The sequence below is a fragment of the Bidens hawaiensis genome, unplaced genomic scaffold (assembly GCF_021521415.1).
Source record: "Bidens hawaiensis isolate Kalapana, Puna unplaced genomic scaffold, B.hawaiensis_p1.1 tig00002935_1, whole genome shotgun sequence".
NCBI classification, from domain to species: Eukaryota; Viridiplantae; Streptophyta; class Magnoliopsida; order Asterales; family Asteraceae; genus Bidens; species Bidens hawaiensis.
The window spans coordinates 1,710,711-1,726,951 of NW_027491158.1; positions in this window are offsets into that span (position 1 = coordinate 1,710,711).

A 16,241-nucleotide genomic window follows, 5' to 3' on the forward strand; every position below is an offset into this window, starting at 1 on the left:
ATATTATAGTTTTATATATATTTGTTGATGATCTATTGGTTATGTATGATGCTCTATGTAGGGAAATTTAAATACTAATTTGGGAGAAAAATACTAGGTTTTTTAGTTTTATAAAAATTGAGGGGAAATTTATGTGGTGGTTATTTAAACCTATTATAGTTATGCTTAATCATTTATAAATCTTTATCTCTTCGATTTCAAATTTAAATAGAAATGAAAAAGATAAATTATGATTGGTTGGATTTATTTCTTGCATTTCTTGCACTTCTTGCACTAAGATCACTTCTCTCTTGAACTTAAACAAACACACACACACATATATATATATCTATGTTCTTTTTTTTTTCCTTTATGTCATTAATAATGAAACATCTTATCAGCTTTTGTTAAATTCGTTATTGTTGGAATTACGTATGCCCGAGACACATACTTATACTAATGTGGCTAACTGTGTTTGATCCAAGTCGGGTCATACCCAATAACAAGCTAGACAACACCAAATGTATTCTTTTAATGATTTGATCATTTAAACGAATACCGAACACTACATGTTTAGAAAATTGGTTTTCTAAACAAACACACTTGAGGATTTAAATAAATTATCTGGATAATTTGTTTATATATAAATTAATTATTTAATTGGTTAAATAATTATATAAATGTATGTACATTTTATAAAAATGAGTTTTATAAAATAAATGGAGATGTTTTAAATGGTTAAATCAAAACAAAAAAAAAAAATAAATAAATAAATAATAAAACCGGCCACCCCATGTGGGTGGAGGTTTTGGTCCAATCAAAAGCCTTGTTGACCACTTTATCATCCTCCATTCACAAGACATGCATTTGGGTATCTTCCATTTTTGAATTTCAAGTGTTGAAACAAGCAAAAAAAAAAACTCTCTCTTCCTCTCCAAAACTCACGGCCACTTTGGCCAAAGAAAAGGGGTGTTTTGTGAGCTTGATTCAAGTGTTCTAATCCTAGCAACAAGTTGGTGTTGTTGTTTAAAAGCTTGGGGTATCAAAAGCTTGAGGGTTTCTCCTTTGCAACCTTGCCATTTGAAGACATCATCTTCTTCATCCACCTACATCTTCTCATAAGGTATAAGAAGGTACAATTTACATTTGTGAGCATCTTGTTCTTGTAATTTTGATCCTTGTTCTTTGGGTTTTAGTTTTAACATAATGGTATGTTCATAACAAGTTTTATTAAATCTAAGCTTCCGTTGCGTTTTTCATGTTAAAATGGTTAACTTGAAACTTTGATAACCTTGTATAAAAATCAACAATGGCATCAAGAGCCGGTTACAAGGACTTATGCTTCTTACATGTTCATAGATTTCGGGTTTTTCATGGGTGAAAAAGGGGTCCGAAATTTTGGTGGATTTTACCCCTCATGGATTTGTAAGATCTTGACATGCATGGAAAGATCTTAGGAAACCATTATTAACATTTGGATGTTGAAAATAAAAAAAAAATAATAAAATAATTTTGGGCCGTAGCCTCTTGGGGGGGGGGGGGGGGCGATTTTATTTGGTGATTTTGGGCATTGGTTGCTTAGGTTGCATGCTTAGAACATTTGGTATGTTTGGATGTGTCATAACCGAAACCTAGACCTTGGATGTGTTGATTGTTGTTTGTGTATGTTGATTATGTTTATTATTCAATATGGTTGTAATAATTCATAATCTTAGGCTTGTGTAATTTATTTATTCATAAGTTGGTTTGTAATAAATAGATTAGTTGCATTTTCTTTTTTTTAGAAAAATATGTATTAGGATACATTTTGTAAAAATTGAAGATGCAAGAATTGGTGGATTTGGGCCTTGGACCGAAATTTTGGGCTTGTTGGGCCTCACCGGCCCATCATGGGATTCAAGCCCATTAGGCCCATAAATTTCACTCTTGGGCCCAAGAAGACTTTTGGAAGTTTGGAGCCCATTAACAAGCCCAACAAGAACACAACAACTTGGAAAGGATACTTGAAGCATTTGGATGCAAGGTCAAGTGGGAGTCAACATTCCATCCTTGTGTCATGTTTTGTCCCTTAGGTGTGACTTATGACCTATACTTGTTTCGGCTAACAAGTATGGTCAAACTTAGCGGTTCTCGGTTATGACTATATTTTGCATATGTATGCTTGGTTGTTTGTTTTACTTTATGTAATGTGTGGTTGATAGATATTAGGATATCCAAACCGTCACATAGGAACGACAACAAGCATGAAACGGGTTCTAATATATATTTGGTAATATCGCGTCAATTAGTTTAATTAAATGGGTTTATTAAAACTAAGCGATTACTCACATATAATAAAATTGGTTTTATTATAACTTGAACCTTGAAAATTGGTTTTCAAAATCGCCATATTACTAAATGCATGTTAGGATATGGCATAATGTTTTTCAAACTAGAATATTGGAAAACTTAAAAATCCCTTTTTCATAATTACTAAGGAAACAAGTCTAACACCATCCTTTTGTATGACACTTAACGTATTAGGGAACTTTAAATGGGATAAAGGTCACCTAACCATTTTGAGCAAACTAATATACTTAGGGTAATATTAACATATTTGTGGGATAAAGGTCACCTAACCACTTGTATGTTAATCTTACATGTTTATACAAGTAGGACGACTTGAATTGGAAACCATGTGATAAAGGTCACCTAAGCATGGGGTCCAATGGTGTTGATGGGATAAACATGCCAACACGAAATAAGGATTTCGAATGGTCCCATACCTCTAGAAGTTGCAAAGGGTTGCAATTGTCAAGATTGACTACCTTGTTAAATCAAATAACGGGATAAAGGTCACCTAACCGAAATTTGATTTATCGTTGGATTCTAGAATTTAATTATTATTTTAAAATTTGGAATAAAAGGGTATTAATAATTAAAATTGTTTATAATACTAAAATAAAACTTTGTTAAATTTTGTAGATGGCCGCTAACAATGCTAACACCTCTACCCATAACACCCGTAACCTATCCTTAAGAACCATCCTTGAAAAGGATCGTCTAAACCATAATAACTTTATGGATTGGTATCGCAACTTGAGAATAGTTCTCAAACAAGAAGAGATATCATATGTCTTAGACGATCCCATTCCCGACGAGCCTAACGTGGAAGATGAGGAGGCTTATAACGATTGGGTCAACTACACCAAAGATTCGGTGCAAGCCTCTTGCCTCATGTTAGCGACTATGATTCCCGAAATCCAAAAGGATTTCGAGCATCATGGGGCATACGACATGATAACTCAATTGAAGGAAATGTTCCTTCAACAAGCTAGAGCCGAACGTTTCGAAACGGTTCGAGCGTTTCATGCATGTCGTATGGAGGAAACCCAAAGCGTCTCATCTTATGTCCTAAAGATGAAAAGCTACATCGAAAAGCTTCGTAGGTTGAATTGTCCCGTGTCTAATGAGTTGGCTACGGATTTGATCCTCAACTCTTTGACCAAAAGGTTTGAAACCTTTGTCATGAATTATAACATGAATGGATGGGACAAAAGCATTGGTGAGCTTCACGCAATGCTAAGAACGGCCGAAGCGGGAATGGGTAAAAAGGTTTTACCCGTTCTAACAATCAATGAAGGAAAAAGGGGACATAACTCCAACCCCAAAGCAAGTGTTGCTAAGGGCAAGGGCCACGTCCAAGGAAAGGGAAAGAGGAAAGCCATCACGCCCACCAAACCGAAGGAAAAGAAGCAAAAGGTTGCGGCGCAAGATCCATGCTTTGAGTGTGGAGAGATAGGTCATTGGAAAAGGAATTGTCCGACCTATCTCAATGCGTTAAAAGATAAGAGGGATGCGGGGCATACCTCAGGTATTATCTTTACTATACATATTGAACTAAATGTTATTTCTTCAAATACATGGGTACTTGATACCGGATGTGGAACTCACATTTGCAATTTGTTGCAGGGGTTCAAAAGAAGTAAACAACTCAACAAAGGGGACATTAGTCTCTTTATGGGCAATGGAGCAAGAGTTGAAGTCCAAGCCCAAGGAGACTACTTGTTAAAGCTTCCAAGTGGTTTGGAAGTAATTTTGAAGAATGTTTTGTATGCTCCTAAGTTAAGGAGAAACATTATTTCCGTGTCCCTTTTAAAACAATGTGGCTTTGATTTTAAATTTATGGATTATGATATTCATGTTTTGATGAATGGCATATTTTATTTTAAAGCTATACCCATGAATGGTATATATGAAATAGATCAAAGTGGTATGTCACATAGTAGTTCAATGTACAATGTCAACACCAAGAAACTCAAGAAGGACTTGGGTGATCCCTATCTTTGGCATTGTCGCCTTGGACATATAAGCAAGAATCGCATGCAAACTCTTCGCAAGAGTGGTATTCTAGAAACAAATGAGTATGATTCATTTGATGTATGTGAATCTTGTTTACAAGGCAAAATGACAAAGCAACCCTTTAATAAAACTTTTGAAAGGTCAAAAGAATTATTGGGTATCATACATTCGGATGTATGTGGTCCTTTTAGACCAATGACTAGGAATGGTGAAAGATACTTCATTACCTTTATTGACGATTATAGTCGATATGGTTATGTGTACTTAATGAAACACAAAGATGAAGCTTTTGAAATGTTCAAAGACTTCAAAACTGAAGTAGAAAGACAACTCAAGACCACAATCAAAGTACTTCGTAGTGATAGAGGAGGTGAATACCTAAGTGGTGTTTTTCAAGATCATCTTAAGAGTTGTGGAATTATTTCACAACTTACTCCACCTGGAACACCACAACATAATGGTGTGTCTGAAAGGAGAAATCGTACCCTATTAGATATGGTTCGATCGATGATGGCTAGAAGCACTTTACCTCTATCATTTTGGGGCTATGCTTTACTTTCCGCTGTTCGCATATTGAATATGGCTCCCACCAAGAAAGTGGAGAAGACACCTTTTGAAATATGGCATGGAAAGGCTCCATCGCTATCATTCTTAAAAGTTTGGGGTTGTGAAGCTTATGTAAAGCAATACACCCCAAACAAATTAGAAGTCCGATCCACTAAATGTATCTTTATAGGTTATCCTAAAGATGATATAGGATATTACTTTTACGACCCTAGTGAGCAAAATGTTATTATTGCTCGAAAGGGTAAGTTCTTGGAAACTAAGTTCCTTGAGGAAGGAACTAATAGTAGAACAGTGAAATTTGATGAGGATCAAGAATCACAAGATGATACACAATTGGTTGATACTAGCACTCAACAAGAGGTTGTTGAAAGTGATCAAGTGGTTGATCAAAACACACAAAACGTTCGCAGATCTGGTAGAGTTAGCAATCCACCTGAAAGGTATGGATTTTTTGTAGAAGGTTGCTACGTGGTAGATTCGGATGAACCAACCACATACCGTGATGCAATGTCCAAGAATGATTGTGACAAATGGCTTGAAGCCATGAACGTTGAGATGCAATCCATGTATGACAACCAAGTTTGGGAATTGGTTGAACCACCACTCAATTCCAAAGCTGTTGGAAGTAAGTGGGTTTTCAAAAGAAAAACTGATATGCATGGAAACTTGGATACTTATAAAGCAAGACTTGTAGCTAAAGGTTTCACTCAAACTCAAGGGGTTGATTATGATGAAACTTTTTCGCCTGTGGCAATGCTAAAGTCTATTAGGATATTATTTGCCATAGCTGCATATTATGATTATGAAATTTGGCAAATGGATGTCAAGACCGCTTTCCTAAATGGATATCTTGAGGAAGATGTCTATATGGTTCAGCCTGAAGGTTTTGTCGATCCGAAACATCCTAATAAAGTATGCAAGTTAAAGAAATCAATCTATGGATTGAAACAAGCATCTAGAACTTGGAATCATCGTTTTGATGAAGAAATCAAAAATTTTGGATTCATCAAGAACGCTGATGAGGCTTGTGTGTATAAAAAGGCTAGTGGGAGTATAATTACCTTCTTAGTATTGTATGTCGATGACATTCTACTATTTGGAAATGACATTCCAACCATGGAAAGCGTTAAGGCTTGGCTTGGAAGTAGATTTTCCATCAAGGATCTTGGTGAAGCTGCCTATATTTTGGGAATAAAGATCTATAGGGATAGGTCAAGGCGCTTGATAGGTTTGAACCAAAGTACATACATTGATAAGATCTTGAAAAGGTTCAAGATGGAAAACTCCAAGAAAGGTTTTGTACCTATTCAAAGAGGGACCATATTGAGTTCAGCTCAATGTCCAAGCTCAAAGGGTGAGCAAGAGATGATGAAACAAATCCCATATGCTTCTGCTATAGGATCCATCATGTATGCGATGATATGTACTAGACCGGATGTGTCATGCGCTTTGAGCATGACAAGCAGATACCAACAGAATCCAGGAAACAGTCATTGGATGGCTGTTAAGAGCATATTGAAATACCTTAGGAGAACTAAGGATATGTTTCTGATATATGGATCTGGTGAGGAGGAACTCGCTATAAAAGGTTACACGGATGCGAGCTTCCAAACTGATCGAGATGATTCTCGATCACAATCTGGGTATGTGTTCACTCTTAATGGAGGAGCTGTCTCTTGGAAGAGCTCAAAACAGGAAGTGGTAGCATTGTCCACTACAGAATCAGAATACATCGCCGCTTCATTGGCAGCTCAGGAAGCTGCATGGTTGAAGAAATTCATTACTGATCTAGGGGTGGTCTCTACCATTCAAGACCCCCTAGAAATCTTTTGTGACAACGAGGGTGCGATTGCACAAATCAAGGAACCTCGTTCGCACCAAAAGACAAGGCACATAGAGCGGAGATTCAACTACATAAGGGATGAAGTTGAAAAAGGAAAGATATGTATTCGCAAAGTTGGAACTGATCAAAATCTTGCGGATCCATTCACGAAGCTCCTAGAAAGACCGAAACATGAGCGTCATGCGAGTGGCTTAGGACTTCGATATTCTAGTAATTGGATTTGATCTATTTTGTATTAAAGTTTAAAAGACTTTTGTAATTTAACTCTTTTATATGATTATGGAATCTTGAGTTAAATTCTAATTTTGCATGTTTAAATCCATGAATAAGTTATCTTATTCTAAAAGTCCGTAGTCGATCACATTTGTGGGAACAAATATGAAGCAAGACTATTATGAACTAGGATTGGTGGATATTCATAAGGAATGAATATGGAGCATAGGTTTGCTGCCAAAGTTCATAGATATTTGTGGGATACAAATATTGGACTGACCCGCTCTCAATATTACTACATGGAGTCGATTGACTTGATCATTAGTAATCTTGAGTAAAGGAGAATTTCATATTATCCTTAGACCTGAGATGTATATTGGGTCTTGATTTTCACCGAGTATTACACTTTGACTCTCCCCTTCGCTATTCGTAAAAGATGGTACATAAGGATGAGCTCGGGTGGAGTATAAAGTGATAGTGAGAGGCGTATACAGTCAAGAAGGAATTTGTTCCTCTTATGTGTTGAGAGTTTAGATGTCTAAGGCCTGATAAAGTTGAATTGTAAAGAGAATGATCGCCTATGTCTCTTAGATCCAACATGACATCTAGTAACAAAGGGATATAATGATAGATTCACCTAAATCATATCAAGTAAGGAACTTGAAGGGATGATGTTATTGAATGGCACTTCGTCAAACACGTTAGGGGTGGTGAACTGTTGTTAGGCGGTATTTACCACTTGCATTAATTTTCTATGTATCTCGTGCAAGTGGGAGATTGTTGGAATTACGTATGCCCGAGACACATACTTATACTAATGTGGCTAACTGTGTTTGATCCAAGTCGGGTCATACCCAATAACAAGCTAGACAACACCAAATGTATTCTTTTAATGATTTGATCATTTAAACGAATACCGAACACTACATGTTTAGAAAATTGGTTTTCTAAACAAACACACTTGAGGATTTAAATAAATTATCTGGATAATTTGTTTATATATAAATTAATTATTTAATTGGTTAAATAATTATATAAATGTATGTACATTTTATAAAAATGAGTTTTATAAAATAAATGGAGATGTTTTAAATGGTTAAATCAAAACAAAAAAAAAAAAAATAAATAAATAATAAAACCGGCCACCCCATGTGGGTGGAGGTTTTGGTCCAATCAAAAGCCTTGTTGACCACTTTATCATCCTCCATTCACAAGACATGCATTTGGGTATCTTCCATTTTTGAATTTCAAGTGTTGAAACAAGCAAAAAAAAAACTCTCTCTTCCTCTCCAAAACTCACGGCCACTTTGGCCAAAGAAAAGGGGTGTTTTGTGAGCTTGATTCAAGTGTTCTAATCCTAGCAACAAGTTGGTGTTGTTGTTTAAAAGCTTGGGGTATCAAAAGCTTGAGGGTTTCTCCTTTGCAACCTTGCCATTTGAAGACATCATCTTCTTCATCCACCTACATCTTCTCATAAGGTATAAGAAGGTACAATTTACATTTGTGAGCATCTTGTTCTTGTAATTTTGATCCTTGTTCTTTGGGTTTTAGTTTTAACATAATGGTATGTTCATAACAAGTTTTATTAAATCTAAGCTTCCGTTGCGTTTTTCATGTTAAAATGGTTAACTTGAAACTTTGATAACCTTGTATAAAAATCAACAGTTATTTCATTAAAAAATAGAATTACAACTTATAAGATCGCTAGGTGCATCTATATGTTATGTCATTTAATAATGAAACATGTTATCATATTTTGTTAAAATTCGTTATTCTATTATAAAAATGTAATTACAACTTATAAAGCCACTAGGTGCATCTTTTTCGTGATTACGAAGAAATTGTGTGAGAATCACAATGTATTCGTATGACTATTCCATTAGAAAATATATTTTGAACTTATAAAACCATTTAATTTGATAAAATTCAGGTTTTTTGTTTTAATTTAATCATTTAATTTATATAGTTTAATTGTATTTCTTTTATGCATTCTATGCATCACACATTCTCTAAAGTTAGTTAAACAAATATAACACGAACATGTATCATGCATACCACACGTGTTGTCATTTAATTTTTATTTATACCACTAAATTGTATAAGTAGGAAATATATTGCATATTTTTTAACTCCATTTATATTTAAGTTCATAATGTAACTAAGTAGTGATGTACATCTTTTAGCATGCGTTTAATCTTAGAACATATATGAGCATAATCATGCTTGAGGAAATAAGTAGAAACAAAAAAATGAATGAAATATCACCCAAATCAAATAACAAGAATGTCTTCACTAGTGGTAATGGCGGATCTTGAACATCTAGTATGGATGGGCCGAAAGTCACAAGACCCAATATTGTTTTCTATATCTAAATTTCGAGTCAGCAATCCGGTTCGGGTCGGGTTGGGTCAAACAATAATTCCAAACCCTAACCCACCAAATTGAAAGAAATACAAAATGGTGAAATACAAATTGCCGAATCTGGTCTCTACTTGCTTCCATTGAGTATTTCGATTTATCGATTTCACTTCCGCACAAGTCAATTCCGAACCTCAGGCCTAAGTAGACAGTGACAATGCCATATTAATCGATACGATTCCACCAATTCACATGCTTGCTTCTTAGCTTCTGTTTTGAATTTAGTGCCGAACTTCACAAGTCACTAAGTCTCATAGTGGCCGACGCAAAATGGAAACTCCATTTGTTGTTACGTTCGAACATCAACCAGATGGTAGGGTTGGATTTTGAGCTTAATGTTTATTTATTTTTGGTTAAAGTTTATTTGGGCTTGAGCTTGTTCTTATGTAGTTTTATTTCTTAGTCTTTCTTTATCTTTACGTTTATTTCGTAAATGATTTCTTGTTCTTCGGCTTTAAACCAAGTTTATTTAAAAAAAATCAAGGCTATCTCGGACTCAAATAATATGGATGATCGGACTCAAATAACTTGGCTAGCCAGACTAAATACATGTTTATATATTCTTTATTTTTTCAGAAAAAATACACTATTGAGAGAAAAACATGGTGGGGTCACGACCCACTTTGGCCTAAAGAAAGATCCGCCAATGCGAGTGCCTATATATATGGGCATGGTCGTCTCCAAGATTTTAAGTGACCATGATGGATACTAATACATGAACATTAGATATTTTTTTTCCGCAAAAATTGATTGTCCGTTGGTGATTTCATTACTAGGCGGGTGATTCATTCCTAGGCTGAAACCATTAGATTGTTAAATGTTTAATGAACTTAGATTTTTAGACTCTTATTGGTGTTTTTTATCAACCATTTTCAGCCTAATTAATTAATAATAGTTAAAAAAATATTGTACATGTATTAGATATAACCTTTTTGTTTAAAAAAAAACCATGCCCTTGTCGAGACCCTGCCCTAGATGGTGGCCGAGCCATTTATGAGGTCTAACATGACCCTATACATGGGTTTAACATGTAACTATCATATAGTCTTTGTATAGTATCTCATTTGTTCATTTGATAACCGAATTTTTACCGCTATTATAATTTGTTTTCAAAAAAGTTCTATATTCAAAAAAGCCTAACACGACCCTATACATGGGCACATTTTCTCGTGTTTATTACGCAAGCCTTTATATTCTTACCTATCTCACTCACTTGTATCTACAGTTTTAGTCATTTCTATTTTCAATCTCGTGAGTTAGATTAAATGCATTATAACCCAATATATAGCCCATTGGGCTTTAGGGTTTAGCATAGAGGCGGGCTACCTCCATTATATATACATAATCTTGATTTTTCTTTGCCTTCATTGTTGTTTTCCATTACTGCGGTGACTCCATCTGCAACTCTATTTTCAACGGCAGGTATACGTTCCGCCTTGGGTGTATGACTTCTTTGTTTGAATGTTTCTTCATTGGTTGTTAATTTATCTTTCGCATATTTATTAATTAAAATATACTATCCATGTTTTCTTTGAAATTTAGGGTTACAAAATCATGTTTAGTTGTTACAAATTCAATTTAACTTCTTACCAATTCCAATTTACGGATCAAATGTTTTATCCCCAAATTTGATTATGTTGCCTAAACTTGGTTTAACATACTAAAAAGATTTGAGTTTGCACTCTTAGTCTATTTAACATGATCTAATCGGTTTTGTATGTGGTAAATTTGCAAAATTAGCTATTATGTTTCACAAGTTAACAGTTTTTAAAAATCGCATTCTTACATAAAACATTGTAATTGTTTTCATACAGGGTAAAAACGACTTTTGGAAAAGAAATTTATTTTGTCAGTTTTTGGGTAGCATGATTAGAAGTTAATATTCATAATTCGAGTAACTGAGTTTCTAACATAGTAGATTTAAGAGAAAAATATTTTTATTTTATGTTGATTGATAATAATATTATAGGGAAACACATGATTGTTCCCTTACTAATTCAGTGAGATATAATCGTTTTGATTTGGTATATCAACAACTGTATTTGCAGTTATATTTGGTAAATTTGCAAATCTTGCTCAGTGCATGAAAAATAGTACGTAATTGTTTTCATACGGGGTAGCTTGCTGTTGAAAACTATTTAAAATGATATGTATGTATGTATGTATGTGTGTATATATATGGTATAATAACGTATGTATGTATGCTCAGTGCATGAAAAACAGTACGTAATTGTTTTCATACGGGGTAGCTTGCTGTTGAAAACTATGTAAAATGATATGTATGTATGTATATGTATGTGTGTGTGTATATATATATGGTATAATAACGTGCTAATTGTGAGAATCAAGTAGAGTAATTATATATATAAATATAGTAATTATGTAATTACATCATAGAGTAATTACATAATTACTCTACTTGTATATTTAATTAATCTATTTGATTCTTACAATTAGCACGCTAATTTCATTTGTACGTTAACTTTCCTATATATATATATATATTCTGTTTTGTGTGATTTGAAGTTAATACTCGTGATTTAGCTAACTAAATTTCCTTCAACTATGACGTTGATGTATGTTACTTTTCTGTTATGTGTCATGGATATATTCAAATTCAGATGCAAAAATAGACCCCCTCCACCCACCCTGTTGGGAATAATCTTGATCGGGTGCCAGATTATATTTAATTACATGTTTTGGATGTTTGATTAGAACATGGGTTAGTTTAATAGTAATGGTTAGTGGATAGATTGTTTTCCTTTTCTTTAGGTACATGTATTTTTCACTTTATTTATGTAAGTTTGATGACTAAAATGAATGCGCAAGACATAAAGTAGTGACCCAAATCGTCTTGTAAAGAAGTTTTATCTTGTGTATGAGTGTGTAATTGGCTTTGAGATAGATGGCTGTATTGGACACTTGGAAATGTCTTTTTAAGCATCCACATAAATACAACCAGAAACTAGAATGATGATACAAATGTGTGTGTATTTTGCAGGTTTCTATGTTGCTTTGTGAAAGGCGGTGGATGCATGCTTGCTTTGGTGCATGCATATGTGATGCGGCTTTGTTCTCATTATGTTTAAGAAGTTCATCGATTGAATCATCAAATATGATGATATGCCAAACGCCAAATGGGTTTCCGGCTTGGCTTTCTCCTGGTAATTCTATAACTCTTTACCATTGTCTTTAACTGGCCTCCATAAAAACGTGTGCACATGAAAACAAAACCATACCTAGTAAATCTCACCAATAACAAAACTATTAGCAAGGTCTAGGTAAAGTGTAATGTAGTCAAACTATACATGTATTACAAAGAATATATCTGTTGCTTTCAGAGAGAATAAACCAAATAAATACAATAAATAAACCGAAAGTAGTATTAGTAATAATAGTAACAATATCCATAATACTAAGTAGATGAATAAAATTAGTGATAAAAGTATAATGGACCCTACACCCAAAACCCTAACACACATTTGTAACCAAAAACAACATGTCCCCTAAAAGTCCTTCACCTTAATTCTACGTCTTCAAAACCGTACATCCGTAAACACTCAATGTTTAATATAGGTTAACATGACAAAAGAACAAGATCACCTTTTATATGTAACATGACACTGTTAGTTTTTTTTTTTGAAAGTAATAACCAATATGTATATGTAAATAAAAGATATGCAAAGTATAACGTATATGAAATCCAACACTAATCTAATGTAACATGAAACTAGTTATTTATTTACAAGTAATAGCCAATATGTATATGTTAATGTTAATAGAAGATATGCAAAGTATAATGTAAATGAACTCCAACACTAATCTATTGTTACTTATTTAAAAGTATAACGTATGTGAAATGAATGAATCAGATTTCTTTTAGAATTAATTCGCTGTTGCGGTTATTCATTTCAGCCTGAAGAACATCATAAACCTCACAAAGCAAAGTACGCTCAGAGTGAGGAATGCTAACAACCGTTAGATCGATGTCACCATCCAGTAGGTAAGTTTTCAGTGGAACGGAACCATATCACAACACCGGATGGCGATATCGATCTCCATGGGCGTGTAATAACACTATTTTAATATATTTTGCAATGTCTTATCAACTTCTGATTTTCATCAATAATGATAGTTCATTATATGCATAGTATCTCTATATCTATCAAATCAAAGAACTAAATGAGCTGTCCTTCATAAGGATATATACTACATATAAAAAAGTTTCAATTTTTTATAAACATTAAGAAAACATATTTTTAGTATAAATTAAAATTTTCGGGCCTATCGGGTGGGAGCGGTTGCCCTCCCCCCACTCTTCAAAGCTGGCAGTGTATAAAGTGTTTTACTCATTGATAATGACAGAGATGAGTGATTATTGTGCTAATTCACTGAACCAAGCAGTGAAGTGAAAGAAGCTTGGGAATGCGAAGGCTATATAGATGATTCGGCTAAAAGGTGGGAATCTGCACACTCTGTGGCTTATCATAATGTTGATCAACACTGCCGCAAACTGTGGTGATAGCAGGGCCTTTCTCTGTCGTGGGTCCTAAACCATTGCACTCACTGAAGATCATAAGGTCTCTTTCGGCTTTCCTAGCTTGTCATAATTTTACAATGGCTACACGATGTAATAATGATGTTAACCAGGTTTAATGTTATCTTCCACAGGTTTCTATGCTGCAAGTTGAGTGGTGTACCATAGATGCATCACCATGGTGTAAGTGATGCAGCTTGTGCTCATTATGTTCAAGTTCATCGAAACGTCTTGGCATAATCTGATGACATGCTAGGAGTTTGCAGAAAAACGGTTTGGCATATCATCAGATTTCGACAACACGTTTCGATGAATTTCTTGAACATAATGAACATAAACTGCATCACTTACACCACGGAGAGCTTGTATCTTGTACCAAGAAATTAGAGTGCTAAATTAAATTTTGTTTTATATTGGAGCCGTTTGGACTTTGGAGCCAAGGCTGGGATAGTTGTTGTGTCAAGATAGTTTACGAGGCATCAGGATGGTTCCTGATTTATTGGCATTGCTTAGTTTAATTCTGTTGAGTTTTGTTTACAATTTCACTTTTTCCTTCTATTATGTAATGCGGTTCATGGTTTACAGACTTTTGTTTGTCAACCTTGGGTACATTTAGGTGAACATCATTGTCATTGACATCTCAAAGTTATGCCATTTTGTATCTTTTTGCATTGTAAATTGTTGCCCAAGATTAAGATAATAGATATGATCGACCAATGATAATAAGAAGATAACAATTGCAAAAGGTATATATTCTTTATTGATGTTGAAGGTTTATATAGACGTGCATGTCTATTGATTTTAATATTAATTACAACTTCAATCCTTCTACAATACATAAATAATAAAACTAACTAAAACATACTATGACATATTTACATTACTAACCCTAGACTTTAACTTGGAGGGATTAAATCTAACATTCACCCCCTTAATCACAAACAAGTAAGTCTTCAACAACGAACAGTTTCCTCATTGTAGCAAACTTTATCCTTGCCAATGCTTTTGTTAAGATGTCCACTCTTTGAAGTTCTCCACTTATATGTTCAACAGTGATGTGATTGTCTTCGACACATTCCCTTATGAAATGATAATTGGTGTCAATGTGTTTACTTCTTCCATGAAACACCGGGTTCTTCATCAGCGCGATAGCGGATATGTTGTTGACATATAGGGTAATCTTTTCTTCTTTCCATCCGTTGAGTTCACTTAGTTGTCTCTTTAGCCATAGTGCTTGACATGCTGCAACTGTTGCAGCCATGAATTCGGATTCACATGAAGAGAGTGCCACAGTTTGTTGCTTTTGTGTGCACCAAGTTATGGGAGAATTCCCAAAATAGAACACTATCCCCGTAGTGCCTTTTCCTTCTTTAGTATTAACACCATAATTGCTATCACTATAGCCTGTTATTTTGCATCCTCCGTTTCTCTTATAAGTTATACCAAAGTCTTTAGGTCCTTTGATATAACGAAGAACTTGATGAATGGCTTTGAAGTGGTGTTCTTTAGGTTCTTGCATAAACCTGCTGAGTAAACCAACTGAATATGACAAATCTGGTCTAGTATGAAGTAGATACCTTAAGCATCCAATTAGACTTCTATATTCAGTGGGATCAACCGATTTTCCACCTTCGGTTTTAGTCAAGAGTGTACCAGGGTTCATAGGGATTTTGGTTTCATTACTATCCAACATTCCAGCATTCTTTAGAATCTTTGTAATGTAACCAGCTTGCTTGATAGATATTTCACCCCCTGATTGGGTAACTTCTATACCAAGATAGTAAGCCAATAACCCAAGGTCACTCATCTCAAATTTTTCTTCCATTTGAGATTTGAACGAGTCTATTTCTTTCTTTGAAGATCCAGTTATTATTAGATCATCAACATAGACTCCAACAAGCAAAGTAGAACTTTTTCTTTTCTTCGTATAGACTGCATGTTCCAACGTACATTTCTTAAAATCAAGTGATTTTAAAGTGTGATTAAGTTTCACATTCCATGCACGTGGCGCTTGTCTAAGTTCGTATAATGCTTTAGAAAGTTTGTAGACCTTTCCTGCATCTTGTGTTTTCACAAATCCTTCGGGTTGTGAAACATAGACTTCTTCCTTCAGTTCGCCATGTAGGAATGCGGATTTTACATCAAGGTGATGTACTTCCCATCCATTATAAGCTGCAAGAGCTAAAATGAGACGAACCGTCTCTATGCGGGCTACAGGAGCAAAGACTTCATCAAAGTCTATACCATGCTGTTGTACATAGCCTTTGGCTACCAAACGAGCCTTATGCTTTATTATTTCCCCGCTTGCATCTCTTTTGGTCTTGAATACCCATTTTAAGCCGA